Below are 16,622 nucleotides of genomic sequence, written 5' to 3'. Positions count from 1 at the left end.
TATTACCAGGGCCTCAGCCAGTGTGGCAGCAGGTCCAACACGGTGTAGCGGGGTCCAATGTCAGTCTTTACTGCCAGGATCTGGGCCAGTGTGGCCGCAGGGCAACGAGGTGGAGCAGTGGCTGATACGAGTTTTTATTGCCAGGAGTTGGGACAGGGTGGCACCATGCGTGAGGAAGTTGCATGGTTGGTGATGAGTGTGTGTATCGCCAGTACCTAGTCCAGGGTGGCAGCAGTCATGAAGGGGTGGCGTGGTGGCCGATGTGAACATTTACTGCCAGGGCCTGGGCCAGGGGGGCAGCAGGTGCGAGGAGGTTGCATGGTGGCAGATGTGTGTGTCTATCGCCAGGTTCTTTGCCAGGGTAACAGATGCCAGGATGAGGTAGCGTATTGGCCGATTTGAGTGGGGATTTGGTGTGGTGGCAGATGTCAATGGAAATTGCCAGGGCCTCGGCCGGGGTGGCAGCATGTGGGAGGAGGTCGCACAGTGGTTGATTTGTTTGTGTTTTGCCAGAACCTGGGCCAGGGTGGCAGCAGCCTCGAAGAGGTTGAGCGGTGGTTGATGTGAGCACCTACTGTCAGGGAATGGGCCAAGGTGTAAGCAGGCACGAAGCGTTGGAGTGGAGGCAAATTTTAGCGTCTACTGCCAGAACATGGGGCAGGACGGCAGCAGGTGAGAGGAGGTGGTGCAGTGGCTGATATAAATGTCTACTGCCAAGACCTGGGCTATGGCAACAGCATGTGTGAGAAGGTGGCATTGTGTCCGATCTGGCTGTATCTTACCATTACCTGGACCAGACCGACAGCAGTCATGATTAGGTAGAATTGTGGCTGATATCGACAGCCCAGGTGGCTGACTAGTAGGATAATGATATTGTATGACAAACCAGGAATTATATCAAAATGTTAGTAGTCACAATTAAGCTACAGTAGCCCATTACAAACAGTATTGTAGGGTGCTTAAAAATGTTATTAGCCAAGCAGATAGTATGTGGTATGCAAATAGAATATCTAATTACAGAATAAAACTAGAGCCATATGGTCAGTTGTGAAGGAAGTGTGTGGTCAGCACCACAAGTTCGATGATATAAAGTCAGTTTGCAGTAATAATATTTCTGTTAGTGATAAATCAGATAAATGTACAATATATAACAATCTTTTTGTGAGTATTGCTGGTGAATTAAACAAAAATTTAGTTTCTACAAGAAATCATTTAAATTTCTTAGCAAATGCCTTTGTGAGATTGATGTCTGAAATACTCCTCTGTGATACAGACAAGAGGGAGATTGAATCAATAATTAAATCATTGAAGACTAAGGACTCACATGGTTATGATGGAGTGTTTAGCAGAATATTATAGAACTGAGCTGCACGTGTTAGCCCTATATTTAGCCGTATTTGTAATTTTTCCTTTAGGAGCGGTCAGTTTCCTGAGCATTTAAAGTACTCAGTAGTAAAGCCGCTTTATAAAAAGGGAGAAAGGGATAATGTAGATAATTTTAGACCTATTTCTATGCCATCAGTGTTTGAAAACATTATCGAAAAGACTGTATATGTAAGGTTAATTGATCATTTTATATCACACAATTTGCTTTCAAATGTGCAGTTCGGCTTTAGAAGACGTTTAATAACTGAAAATGCTATATTCTCTTTTCTCTGTGAGGTACTGGATGGGCTAAACAAAAACTGTCGAACGCTTGGCGTATTTTTTGATTTAACTAAGGCATTTGGCTGTGTTAAACACAAAATATTGCTCCAGAACTGGACCATTACGGAATAGGGTGAGTAGCTCACAATTGGTTCACCTCTTACTTTAGCAACAGGCAGCAAAAGGTCATTATTCACATTGTTGATAATGGCTCTGACGTGGGATCTGAGTGGGGTACTGCCAAGTGGGGTGTGCCCAGGGATCAGTGTTGGGGCCGCTCCTGTTCCTTATTCATATAACTGATGTGCCCTCTAGTATGATGGGTAACTCTAAAATATTTCTGTTTGCTGATGACACTAGCTTGGTAGGGAAGGATGTTGTGTGCAACATTGACTCGGTTTGAAATAGTGCAGTGCATGACCTCAGTTCATGGCTTGTTGAAAATAAACTAACGTTAAATCACAGTAAGACTCAGTTTTTACAGTTTGTAACATACAATTCAACAAAACCTGACGTTTTAATCTCACAGAACGGGCATATGATTAGTGAAACTGAACAGTTCAAATTTCTAGGTGTTCAGATGGATAGTAAGCTGTCGTGAAAAGCACACGTTCACGATCTTGTTCAAAGACTTAATACTGCCATTTTCACTATTCGAAAGGTATCAAAAGTGAGTGATACTTCGACATGTAAATTAGTCTACTTTGCTTATTTTCATTCACTTACGTCGTATGGTATTATGTTTTGGGGTAACTCGTCCCATTCTAGAAGAATATTTTTGGCACAGAAACGGGCGGTTCGATGTGAGTTCACAAAACTCTTGTCGACCTCTGATCACGAGTCTGGGTATTTTGACAGTGGTGTCTCAATATGTATATACTTTATTGCCGTTTCTTGTTACCAATATTAGTTTATTCCCAAGAATAAGCAGCTTTCACTCGGTTAATATTCGGCAGAAATAAAACCTCCATTTGGATCGGGCTTCCTTAACTATTGTGCAAAAAGGTGTGCAGTATACTGCTGCATCCATTTTCAATAAAGTGCCACTCGAATTCAAATCTAAACTGAAGCGTTTCCTCACCGGTCAATCCTTCTATTCTGTCGAGGAGTTCTTTAAAAAATTAATCTGATTCTTATTGTACTGCTGATAGCGTTTACTTAATCTTATGGACTGACTTTTTGTCAGGTTTATGAACATTTATTTTTATCTATTATTACTTTTATGTAGTAACTTCATGTACTCACACGTTCCATGACCTAGGAGATGTGCTTCTTCAGTTTGGTACTACGGAACTTGAAGGGTAAATAAATAAAAAAATAATGATTGTCTATTGCCAGGACCTGCGCCAGGGTGATAGCAAGCTCGAAACTGATGTGAGCGTCTGTTGCTAGGACCTGGGCAAGGGTGTTTGGGGAAGGGATGTTTAAGGGGGGGACTAAACAGCTAAGGTCATCAGTCCCCCTGGGCAAGGTTGCAGCAGTTGAGTGGAGGTGGCACCGTGACCGATGTGAGTGAAAAGTGCAAGGGCATTGGCCAAGATGGCAGCAGGTGTGTGGAGGTAGAGCAGTGGCCAATGTCAGTGTCTATTGCCGGGACCTGGGGCAGGGTAGCAGAAAGCTTGAGAAGGTGGCACGGTGGATGATCGGTACCATTGTGTACCAGTGTGTACTTGAGTTTTTCCTGTCTTAATGTGTTTAGCTAACAAGATTTCTGTTGTAGAATTCACAATGATGAGGAATACTGTTATCCTCAGATGTAATTTGCATTAATAATATGTTACTTTGTAAAGATGGTTAGACATTATTTTCGAAAACTATTTTGATATTTTATGTTTTTACTTACGTCATAATTCCTGTAACACTCATGTGTATGTTTATTTCCATTCTCTTGTAAAGCCTGTATTACCACAAATGTTATCTGTATTATTTTGGTATTTATGATGTTTTCTGTACCTTTGTAATTGTATTCTCATGTTATAAAATTTTAATTGACGCCAGTCTGTCAAATTTAGTAACTTGTATGGATTCATTTCAGTGCACACATTTCTGTTGGTCATAGTATATACAGAATATGTGAGAAGTTGGGACTGTTAGTGTTTGCACGTGTGTTAATAAGTCAGCAAGGGACTGGGTAAACAGCATTGCTGGTTCTAAGGACAATTCGAAAAGTTTTGTGAGAGCGGAAGTAGAGGTTTGTGGACTTGCTTCATTGTCCGCAAGACTCTTCGATTGTGATTGTGCACTTGTACAGCTGCGACAGATGGCTGTTGGCCGTCTCTACCAAGACTACAGTTGGCCTGCTCTGTGATGACCTATGTACGAATATTCTGGCTGCCTCTACAATTACTGCAGTGGGTAAGCATCTTTGATGGCCTACGAAACCATACTCTCTACCAAGAATACTGTGGGTCGGCTCTGTGATAAGCTACCTACCAATATCCTTCAAAAATTCGAATGACTCTGTTGTGGATTTGCTCTGTTGTGGCCCATGACCTGTGTTCATGTCATGAGTCAGCACTGTCTTTCCGTTGGAAAGTCAACACTACCTCTGCAAGACTGCATGGAAATCCACTACTTCTGTGTGCATTTTCTTTTACTGCTCAGACTTCGAGAAAAAAAAAGGAAACTGTAATTACTATTGTAATGAATGATCTGGACTGTCTTGATGAGAACAATTTTTGCTTTTTACCAGCATTGCATCAATAAGTGTGTGCATTTGATATCTTTGCTATTGAAATTCTGAAAAATTTTGTACAATCATTATTGGCTACTGCCCAAAACAATTTGTAAAAGTTTTGTGGAGAGCATGAGGGCTATGTAAGTAGGCTGTTTAGGTTTTTATGTTGGTAACACCTTGTAGCGCTATATATGAAAATAACTGAGTGTGCTGGTTTGCATTGTTGGAATATTTGCTATTGTAGCGTTGGGCAGCTGAATGTGAACAGTGCGTAATGTTGTGCAGTTGGAGGTGAGCGAGCAGCAGTGGTGGTTGTAGGGAGAGAGATGGCAGAATTTTAAGAGCGGATGATCTGGACGAGAGAAAGAGTAAATTTGTAATACTAGGTATCATGAATGACTTTTGAACATTATTAAGGTAAAAGAATTGATTGCTCTCTATCAAAATCTTCCATTTGCTGACTATGCCTATCAGTAGTTGTGCCTTCAGTAGCTAGAACCTTTTATTTAGCTGGCAGTAGTGGCGCTCACTGTATTGCTGTAGTTGGAGTTACGAAGATTTTTGTGAGGTAAGTGATTCATGAAATGTATAGTTTATTGTTAGTCTGGGCCTTTCTTTTGTAGGGATTTTTTAAAGTCAGATTGTGTTGCGCTAAAAATATTGTGTGTCAGTTTAGTGTTGATTAGAATAAGTAAAGAGAGTAACGACTGAGTATGTTCAGTTTTGCACAGCTGCTTGATAATAAAATATTGTAGAGGTTTATCAGCACAGTAGTTCATTAATTCTTCAATGGCCGATGTGAGCGTCTATTGACAGCACTCGGGGCCATGATGGTAGTGGGCACAACGAGATGGAGTAGTGGCTGCTGTGAGCGTATAGTGCCAGTGTCTCGGCCTAGGCGGCTGCAGGCAACATGAGGTGGATATTTAGTGATAGTGGATACGTAGGACTTGGTCCAGGGTGTCAGCAGGAGGATAAGATGGTGCAGTGGCCAAGATAAGCATCTATTGACAGTATTTGGGTCAGTGTGGCAGCACGTACGAGTAGGTGAAGTGGAGGCCAATGTGAGCCTGTACTGCCAGGCGCGAAGATGTAACACGGTGGCCAATGTAAGCGTCTATTGCCACGGCCTGAGGCAGGGAGACAGCAGTTGTTGGGAGGTGGTGCAGTGGCTGATGTGAGCGGTTATTGTCAGGACCTGGGCCAAGGTGACAGAACGCATGAGGAGATGTCACAGTGGTTGAAAAGCTTGTCTATTGCCAGGACCTTGGCCAGGGCGCCTGCAGGCTCTCGGAGGTGGAGCAGTTTATGATGTGAGCGTATATTGCTATATCCTGGGCCAGGACAGCAGCAGGCTCGAATAGGTGGAGTACATTTATTGGGAGCACCTAGGCCACAGTGCATGCACGCATGAAGAGTTGTAGTGGAGGCCAATTTGAGCATTTAGTTACAAGATATGGGGCAGGGTGGCAGCAGGTTAGAGGAGGTGGAATTGTGTCCGATCTGACCATCTCTTTGTGGTTACCTGGGCCAGGGGGCAGCAGCCATGATTAGGTAGAGTGGTGGCTGATGTGAGCATCTAATGCCAGGACTTGTGCCAGGGCGGCAGGAACAGCAAGGAGGTTGTATGTTAGCCAATGTGAGAATCTATTGCCCAGACCTGCGCGAGGGAGGCAGCAGGCATGAGGAGGTGGTGAGGTGGCCGATGTGAGCAAATATTGTTTCGACCTGGGTTAGTTTGGCAACCTCCGCTAGCAGGTGGAAAAGTGGCCAATGTGAGCGTCTATTACGAGGTCCTCGGCAGGGTGGCAGCAGTTGTGTTGTGGCATGGGTGCCGATGTGATCGTTTATTGCCATGATTCGGGACCAGGTTGGCAGCAGGCACGACGAGCTGGATTGGTGGCTGATGTGAACGTCTGTTGCCAGAACCTGGGCAAGGATAGTAACAGGAGCGAGGTGCTGGAGCGGTAGCTGATGTGAGTGTCTATTGCCACAACCTGGGCCAGGGCAAAAGCTAGGTCGAGGTGGTGGCACGTTGGCTGATATGAGCATTTATTGCCAGGACCTGCCCCTCAGTGGCAGCAGGCACGAGGAGGTTGCGTGGTTGCCATTGTAGGCGTCTATTATGAGGTACTTGATCAGGGTGGCATCAGGTGTGAAGAGGTGGCATGGTGGCGGTAGTGAGCATTTATTGCCATGGCCTGGGCCAGGGTGGCAGCAGGTGTGAGGACATGGCATGCTTCCCGATATGTGTGTCTATCACCTGGTCCTTGACCAGTGTGGTAAGAGGAGCAATGAGGTGTCAAGGGAACCAATGTGAGTTTCTATTGCCATGACCTGGGACTGACTGTCAGCGAGTGTGGGGAAATGTCGTGTAAGGCTATATGAGCGCTGGGGTGGCAGCAGGAGAGAGGAGGTGGGGTCATGCCAGTGTGAGCGTTTATTGCCAGTCCTTGGACATCAGTGGAAGCATGTGTGTAGGGGTGGAAAGGTGGAAGATGTTAGCGTCAATTGGCAGGGCCTGGGTCAGGGTGGCAGCACGCTCGAGGAAGCTGTGTGGTTTGCGATGTTCGCTTCTATTGCCAAGTTCTGTGTCCAGGAGGCAGCAGACGTGAGGAGGTGGCCCGGCGGCTGATCTGACCATCTATTGACATGCGCTGGGTTAGGATGGCAGCCAGCACAAGCAGGTGGAGCAGTGGCAGATGTGAGTTCTCTATTGTAAACACCGTGGCTGGGTGGCAGCAGCTGTCTGGAGTTGGCCGATGTGTGCATCTATTGCCAGGACTTGCTGCCAGGATAGCTGCAGGTGCGTGCAGGTGTACTGGTGGCTGATGTGTCTATTGCCAGGTCTGGGGTCTGCGTGGAAGCAGGTGTGGGGAGGTGCTGTGGTTGCAGATGTGTCTATTGCCAGGACCTGGGCCGGGGTGTCTGCAGGTGTGTGAAGATGGCTCAGTGGCAGATGTGAGCATCTATCGCCAGGACATGGGTTAGGGTCGTAGCTAGAACGAGAATTTGGAGCAGTGGTCTATTGCGAGGACCTGGACAATGTGATGGCAGTTGTTAGCAGGAGGCACGTTGTCTAATGTGGGCGTCGGTTGCCAGGGCCTGGGCCAGGTTGGCAGCATGTGCGAGGAGGTTGCATGGTTGGCGATGTGAGCGTCTGTCGCCAGATTCTGGGCCAAGGTGACGGCAGTGTGACGAGGTGGCACAGTGGCCGATGTGAGCTTTTATTGCCAGTTTCTGTGCCAGGGTGGCAACAGCTAGAACAGGTGGCGCCGTGCCCGTTGTGAGTGTTCATTTGCAGGCCCTGGGCCTGGGTGGAAGTATGTATGGGAAGTGGCCTGATGGCAGATGTGGGCATCAATTGTCAGGGCCAGGGCCTGGATGGCTGCAGGTGTGGTTAGGTGGAGTGGTGGCCAAAGTCCGCGTCTATTGCCAGTGCCTGGGCCAGGGCAGCAGAAGGTGTGAGTGTCTATGGCCAGGGCCTGGTCAAGGGAGACAGCAGTTGTGGGGAGGTGATGCAGTGGCTGATGTGAGTGTCTGTTGCCAGGACTTGTGGTAAAGTGGCAGAATGTGCGAGGATATGGCACGGTGGTCGATATGATCTTCTGTTTGCAATAACTGAGCCAGAGCAGCAGCAGGGTAGAGGAGGACGAGTGGTGACTGATTTAAGTGTCTATTGTCCAGACTTATTTTAGGGAGATAGCTTGTGTGAGGAGGTGGCTCTATGTCAGATGTGAATGTCTCTTGCCATTATCTTGTCCAGGGTGGCAGCAGCCATGATTAGGTGGATAGGTGAGCGTCTATCGCCAGGTCCTGGGCCTCCTGCCAACCTGTAGCAGTTCCAGTCGATAAACACTCTCATCAGCCACAGCGCCACCTCCCCCCACCTGCAGCCACTCTGACCCAGGTCCTGGCAATAAATGCTCACATCAGCCATCGAGCGACCTCTTCACGCCTACTGCCGCCTTGGCCCAGCACCTGGCGATATTTGCTCACATCGGCCTCCACTCTACCTCCTCGAGCGTGCTGCCACCCTTACCTAGATCCTGGCTATAGACGCTTACATCAGCCTCTGCTCCAACTCATTGTGCCTGCAGCCAACCTGGCAGGGGCGACGTGACGTTTCGGTGACGGTTGTGAGTGTTTATTGCCAGGACCTGGGCCAGAGTGGCAGCAGGTGTGGGGAGGTTGCGTGATGGAACATGTGAGCTACCATTGCCAGGGCCCGGGCAGGGATTCAGCAGGTGTAGGGGAGTGGAGAGGTGGCCAATGTGACCTGGGCCAGGTTAGCAGCAAGTGTGAGGAGGTGTAGTGATGGCCGATGTGAGTTTCTATAGCCAGGACTTGGGTCAGGGTGTCAGCAGGCGCGAGGAGGTTGCGTGTTTGCTGATGTGAGAACCTATAGTCAGGTCCTGGGCCTGGGTGGCAGCAGACAGATGTTGCAGATGTTGCAGATGTGATGCAGTGGCCGATGTGAGCCTTTATTGCCAGGTTGGCAGCAGGCAGAACGGTGTGTGCGTCTACAGCCAGGATTTGGACGAACTTGGCAGCAGGCTCGTGGAGGTTAAGTGGAAGTCTATTTGAGCGTCTATTGCCCGGACCTGGGCCAGTATCGCAGCAGTCCTGATGAGGTGGAGCTGTGGTTGATGTGAGTGTTTATTGCCAGGATTTGGGCCAGGATGGAGCATGCACGAGGAGGTTGGGTGGGTGCCAATGTGAGTGGCTATGGGCAGGTCCTGGGCCAGGGTGGCTGCTGGTGTGAAGAGGTGGCTCGGTGGACGATGTGAGTATTTGCCTGGGTGGCGATGTGTTTGTCTATTGCCCTGGTTGAAACGTCCAGGCTCCGGGAGGCGAGCGTGAAAGGCCAGCCCGGTATATCAGTTATGTAGTCACTGAGGGGCTCTTGCCTCCTCTGTACTCTGAATACATACTTATTCACTAGGTGGCTTTTGTCCCAAGTGGTTAACCTTTCCTGTACGATCCTTATTCACAACCCACTAAATTTATCGTCACTCTCAAGAATGGATGCTACTAATTGAGTCAAGGAACCATTGGTCAAAGGATAGAGCAACTGACACACCACCCTTGCCAGCGCATTTAACACATCAGCAGTCCACTCCAACTTAACTGAAAACCACAAAAACTGAACTAAATGCTCCATGGATTCAATCGACAAGGACTTAACTTCCTGAAATATGGACACCAATGAGGTTTGGAGGTTAAGCAAACTAATTATCCCCATTAGTCTGATCTCGCAATCTGGTGCCAGAGGACTCCATTGGCAAATTCAATGAAGCGTCACCTCCCTGTGCACCCTCCACCACAGCGCTTTCCCATTCCAAAGCACTCAACTGAACTTACAATTTAAAAACCCGCTCCCACATCTCGTTTGGCTTATCCTTGAAGCCCGGGTCGACAGTGACCTGAGCAATATCACTAAGTCGGTTAATGAAGTGAGTGATTTGTACCTGCAGATGGTATACTTGCCACTGGGAGGGAGAACTACCCATTAAGAATTGTAAGTTTGACTGAATCTGATCCAGGGAGGCGGCACAAGACAACAAGACGTCACCCACCTGAACCACAGATTGCATGCGCGAGGAACTGGCATAGTGGCTGATGTAAGCATCTATTGCCAGGGCCTGGGCCAGGGAGACAGCAGTTGTGGGGAGGTGGCGCAGTCCCCAATGTGAGCGGTTATTGCCAAGACCTGATCCAAGGTGGCAGAAATCGCGAGGAGGTGGAGCGGTTGCTGATACGTGCAGGATGGAAGTAGGCCCAAAGGGTTGGAGTGGAGGCCAATTTGAGCGTCTCATGCCAGGACATGTGCCAGGGAGGCAGCAGTCATGATTAGATGGAGTTGTGGCTGATGTGAGCGTCTATCGCCAGGTCCTGAGATTGGGTGGGAACAGGTATGACGAGGTGGCACAGTAGCCGATTTGAGAGTTAATTGCCAGTCCCTGGGCCTGAGTGGAACCAGGTGTGGGGAGTTGGCAGATGTGTGCATCAATTGTCAGGGCCTGGGCCAGGGTAGCAGCAGTAGCGAACAGGTGGAGCGGTGGCTGATGTGACTGTCTATTGAAAGGACCTTGGCCAGGATGGCATCAGGTGCTACGAGGTGACGCCGATATGAACTTCTTTCGCCGGCGTGGAAGCTGGCTTCTGGAAGTAGCACAGTAACCAATATGAGCGCCTATTCCGAGGACCTGGTCCTGGGCCGAAGCAGTTGAGGAGAGGTGGGCAATGTGATCGTCTATTACCAGGACCTGGGCTAGAAGTGGAGGCAAATTTGAGCGTCTATTGCCAGAATATGGAGCTGGGTGGTGGCAGGTGAGAGGAGGTGGATCAGTATCCAATATGAGGAGCTATTGCCAGGACCTGGTCTAGGGCAATAGCAAGCTCGAAGAGCTGGAACGATGTCCGTAGGTGAGTGTCTATTGCGAAGACTTCGGCTGGGTGGCAGCAGTTGCGTGGAGGTCACAAGGGTGCCAATGTGAGAGTCTATTGCCAGGATTTGCGCCCAGGTTGGCAGTAGCCACGACGAGGTGGAGCAGTGACTGATGTGAGCATGTACTCCCAGGATCTGGGCCAGGGAGGAAACTGGGTGAAAAGGAGAGTGAAGGACGATGTGAGTGTCTATGTCCAGGGCCTGGGCCAGTGTGGTAGCTGGAGCGACGCAGTGGATCGGTGGGCAATGTGAGTTTTTAGTTCCAGGACCTGGGCCAGGGTGGCCACAGATGAGGGGAGGCTGTGTGCTGGCAGATGTAAGCAACCATTGCCAGGGCTTGGGCAAGGGTGGCAGCAGGTGTGATTAGATGGCACGATGGCCACCATTAGCGTCTATTGCCAGGACATGTGGCCAGGTTGGCAGCAGGATGACGAGGGGGAGCAGTTCCTGAGGTGAGCGTCTACTGCCAGGATCTCTACCAAGGTGGCAGCAGGGGGACGTGGAGGTAGAGTGGAGGCCGATGTGACTGTTAGTTGCCAGGATCTGGGAAATTGGGGCAGCAGGGGTGACGAGGTGGAGCGGTGGCCAATGTGTGTGTTTATTGTCAGGACCTGGGCTGAGGTGGCAACAGGCACGAGCTGTTTGCGTGGTTGCTGTTGTGAGCATCTATTGCCAGGTTCTGGGCTGGGGTAGCAGCAGGTGTGAAGTGGTGGCACAGTGGCCATAGTGAGCATTTATTACCAGGAAATGGGTCAGGGTGGCAGCAGGCTCGAGGAGGTTGTGTGTTTGCCGATGTGTGTCTCTATCGCCAGGTCCTTGACCAGTGTAGAAGGTTGCACAGGGTCCGATGTGAGTTCCTATTGCCATGACCTGGCCCTGGGTAGCAGCCGGTGTGGGGAGGCGGCACGCTAGACGATGTTAGGCCCTATTCTGAGGAACTGGGCCAGGGTGGCTGCAGGCAAGATGAGGTGGAGTGGTGGCTCATTTATGTGTCTACTCGCAAGACCTGGGCTAGTGCTACAGCATCTGTGAGGAGGTAGCGCTGTAACTGATCTGAAGGTCTCTTGTCCTTACCTGGGCCAGGGTGGCAGCAGTCCTGATCAGGTGGAGTGGTAGCTCATGTGAGTGTCTATCGCCAGCTAATGGTCCTGGGTGGCAGCTGGCGTGACGAGGTGGCATGGTGGCTGATGTCAGCGTTAATTGCCAGTCCCTGCACCTGGATGCAAGCAGGTGTGGTGGCGTGGTGGCAGATTTGTGCACCAGTTGTCAGGACCTGGTCCAGGGTGGCAGCAGGAGCGACAAGGTGTAGCGGATTTGATGTGAATGTCTATTTGCAGGACATGAGCCAGGGCGGCAGCAGAAACAAGGAGTCTTATGGGAGTTTCAATTGCCACGACCTGGGCCAGGGTGGCAGCTGGTGTGTGAAGGTGGCATGGTAGCCTACTCCGGGAACCTGGGCAAGGGCGGTAACAGGTGTTGGGAGGAGGAACAGTGGCCATTTTGAGCGTTTATTGGCAGGACCTGTAACAGTGTAGCAGAATGTGCAAGGAGGTGGAGCAATGTCTGATGTGAGCATATATTGCCAGGAGTAGGTTGATTTTTCTTAGAAATCAATGATGATTATGATAATGGAAAATAAATTATGAGGTAAGAAATATGTGAACATATAAATACATAAAGTGTGCTGTAATAGGATTTTTTTGTATTTGAACAAATGTTGAAATAAGAGGAAAGATTTATGGAATGAAGTTTTGGTTTAGACTGCAGTACCAAATGTCACACTGAAAACAAGCCCTGACTTTTCTTTTGTGTTATTCCGCTATGTGTTTATGTACCCTTTTGTATTTGTGTCGTTCCTTGCTTTATGTGTTTCCCTAACAAGATTTATGATGTAGAATTTGTCTAATAGTAAGGACATTCACTTTGTTGAGGAATACTTTTATCCTCAAATATAATTTCTTATTTACTTTATAAAGATAGTTGGACATTATTTTCGAATGCTATTCTCATCTTTTATGTATTTAAATATGTCATAATTCCTGTAACACTGATGTGTATGTTTATTTCTATTCTTTTTGTAACACCATAGCTCTAATGCTGTACGGATTTATTATGCCTTTTGTTTATTTCTATACTTTAGTGAAGCCTGTATTTCTACAAATTTTATCAATAGTATCATGTTTTAAATGTTTTCTCTACCTTTGTATTGTATTCTCATGTTATAAAATTGTGAAGACTATAGTTCATCAAATTAAGTAACTTGTAAGCATTCATTTCAATGCACACATTTCTCTTATAGTATATGCAGGTCATGTGAGAAGATGGGACTGTTAGTGTTTGCACGTGTGTTAATAATTCAGCAAGGTGCTGGTTAACAGCACTGCTGGGTCTAAGGACAATTCCAAAAACTTTGTGAGTGCATAACTAGTGGTTTATGGGCTTTCTATATTGTGTGCAAGACTCTTCGATTGGGATTGTGCACCTGCACAGCCGCAACAGATGACTGCTGGCCGTATCTACCGAGTCTACAGTAGGTCTGCTCTGTGATGACCTACCTACCAATATTGTTCAAAAATTCGAATTATCTGGTGTGGATTTGCTGTATTGTGGCCCATTACCTGTCTGCATGCCAAGAGTCTGCACTAGTGTTCCGTGTGCATTTTCTTTTACTGCTCACACTATGAGAAAAAGAAAAAAGCTGTTATTACTATTGTGATGAATGATCTGGACTGTCTGTCTGAGAACAATTTTTAGCTTTGGCCAACATTACATCAATAAATGTGTGTATTTCATAGCTTTGATTATGAAAAAATTTATCAAATCATTAATGGACACTGAACAAAGCAATTTCTAAAATTTTTTGTGGGGCTGTTTACGTTTTTATGTTGGTAACGTCACATATTGGTCTGTATGAAAATCACTGGCTGTGTTGTGTGCAGCCTGTGGTCGGTTAGTATTGTTGACATATTTGCTATTGTAGTGTTGGACAGCGGAATGTGAACAGTGCATAGCATTGCACAGTTGGGGGTGAGCCACCAGCAGTGGTGGTTGTGGGGAATTCCAAGAGCGGACTATCTAGACGTGTGTCCACCAGTAAGAGTAAATTCGTAATACTGGATACCATGAATTGACAGATATATTAAGACTTTTGAACATTAATAAGGTAAATACATTGATTGTTCTCCATCATAATCATTCATATGCTGACTACGCCTATCAGTAGTTAGTGCCTTCAGTGGCAAGAATCTTTTATTTAGCTGCCAGCATTGGCGCTCGCTGTATTGCAGTTGTTTGAGTAAAGAAGATTTTTTGAGGTAAGTGATTCATGAAAGGTATAGGTTAATCCTACTCAGGGCCATTCTTTCGGAGGGATATTTGAAAGTCAAATTGCGTTGCGCTTAGAATATTGTATGTCAGTTTAGCATAATGACTGAGTACGTTCAGTTTTGCTCAGCTGATTGAAAATCAAATAATGTAGAGCTTAATCAGCACAGTAATTCATTAATTTTTCAAAGGGTATGTTAGAAGTTGTGTGGAAGTCGCACAGTGACCGACGTGAGCATCTATTGCTAGGACATGGGGCTAGGATGGCAGGAGGCACGATGAGAAGGAGCGGTGGCTGATGTGAGCGTGTAGAGCCAGGATCTGGGCCAAGGTGGCAGCAGCTGTCGGGGAGTGATTGTCTATTGCCTGGAACTGGTCCAATGTGGCAGCAGGCAAAAGGATTTGACATGGTTGCCGATGTGAGTTCCTATTGCCCTGAAAACAGCCAGGATGGGAGCTGGTGTGGGGAGGTGGTGTAGATGCAAGTGTGAGCGTCAATTGCCAGGGCCCGAGCTAGGGTGGCAGCAGGTGTGGGGAAGTGCAGGAGTGGCCAATGCGTGCGTCTATTGAAAGGACCTAGGCCAGGGTGGCAGAAGGCTCGAAGTGGTGGAGCGGTGGCTATTGTGAGGATTTATTGTCAGGACCAAGCCCATGGTGGAAGCATGCACGAAGAATTGGAGTGGAGGCCAATTTGAGTGTCTATTGCCAAGAGATGGGCAGGGTGGCAGCAGGTGCGAGGAGGTGGAGCAGTGTCTACTGCCAAGACCTTGATTAAGGCTGCGGCATGTGTGAGGAGGTGGCTCTGTTTCCAAAGTCAGTCTCTTGCCATTACCTGGGCCAGGTTGGCAGCAGTCATGTTTAGGTGGAGCGTCTGTTGCCAGGACCTGTTCCAGGGTGGCAACAGGAGGTGGAGCATAATCTGATATGAGTGTCTATTGCCAGGATCTGTTCAAGGGTGGCAGCAGGAGCAATTAAGAGTGTGAGATTCTATTGCCTTGACCTGGGACAGGGGGGCAGGCTTCACTAGCAGTTGGAGCAGTGGCCAATGTCAGTGTCTATTGCGAGGACGTTGGCAGGGTGGCATCAGTTGTGTGGAGGTGGCATGGATGCCGGTGTGAGCATCTATTGACAGAACTTGGGGCCAGGATGGCAGAAGGCACGACGAGGTGAAGTGGTGGCTGATGTGGGCGGTAAGTGCGAGCATCCGGGCCAGGGTGTCAGCAGGAATGAGGAGGTAGCGTGGATGCCGATGTGAGCGGCTATTGCCAGGGCCTGGACTAGTGAGATAGCACAGGCGACGCTGTGAAGCGGTGACCGATGTGACAGTTTATTGCCTGAGAGCAGGTGTGGGGAGGCTGCATAATTGCAGATGTGAGCGACAACTGCCACAGCCTGAGCCAGGTGGGGGGAGGTGTAGCAATGGCCAATATGAGCGTCTAATGGCAGGAGGCGGGCCAGGGTACTAGGATGCGTGTGGAGGTGTAGTGGTGGCTGATGTGAGTGATTATAGTGAGGTCCTCGGCCAGGGTGGCAGCTTGCGCGAGGACGTTGCATGGTTGTCGACGTGTGTGTTTATCGCCAGGTCGTTGGCCAGGGTGGCAGCAGGCGGGAGGAGATGGCATGCTGGCTGATGTTAGTATTTATTGCAAGGACCTTTGCCTTGATGGAAGCAGGTGTGGGGAGGTGGCATGGTGGCAGACGTGGCCGTAAATTGCCAGGGCATGTGTGGTTTGGAGACTTGGAGTGGTGGCCAATGTCAGCATCTATTGCCTGGACCTCGTTTAAGGTGGCACCCTTCACCAGCATGTGGAGCAGTAGCCAATGTGATCATTTATTGTGAGAACCTTGGCAGGAATGTGGCAGTTGTGTGAAGGTAGCGTCGGTGTCAATGTGAGCTCCTATTGCCAGACCTTGGGGCCAGATTAGCAGCAGAGACGCTGAGGCGTTGCTGTGTCAGATGTGAGCGTCTACTGAAAGGATCTGGGACAGGGTGACAGCACGAGCGAAGGGTAGAGTGGTGGTCAATGCGAGCGTCTATTGCCAGGGTCTGAGCCAGTGTGGTAGCAGGTGTTGGGAGGTGGAGTGTTGTCGAAATTGAGCATCTACTGCCAGGACCTGGGCCATAGCAACTGCAGTCGTGAAGAGGTGTAGCGGTGTCTGAAGTGAGTGTTTATAGCCAGCACCTTGGCCAGGGTCGCAGCAGGCTGGAGGAGGTTGCATGGTTGCCGATGTGTGTGTTTATCGCCAGCTCTTGGACAGTTTGGCACCAGATACGGTAGAACATGTGAGCGCCTTTTCCGAGGACCTGGGCCAGAGTGGCAGCAGGTGTGGGGAGGTGATGAGGTGGCCAATGTGAGCGTCAACTGCCGTGACCTGTGCCAGGGCGGCATCAGGTGTGGGGAAGTTGAGCAATGGCCAATGTGAGCGTGTATTGCCAGGACATGGGCCAGGGTAGCAGTGATGCAGCAATGGTTGATGTGAGCGTCTATTGCCGGGTTTACATTGGACATTCTTGGAAATAAA

This window comes from Schistocerca gregaria, chromosome 4, assembly GCF_023897955.1.
Source record: "Schistocerca gregaria isolate iqSchGreg1 chromosome 4, iqSchGreg1.2, whole genome shotgun sequence".
NCBI classification, from domain to species: domain Eukaryota; kingdom Metazoa; phylum Arthropoda; class Insecta; order Orthoptera; family Acrididae; genus Schistocerca; species Schistocerca gregaria.
The sequence above is the reverse complement of the archived record's forward strand: the minus strand, read 5'-3'. Positions refer to the sequence as shown.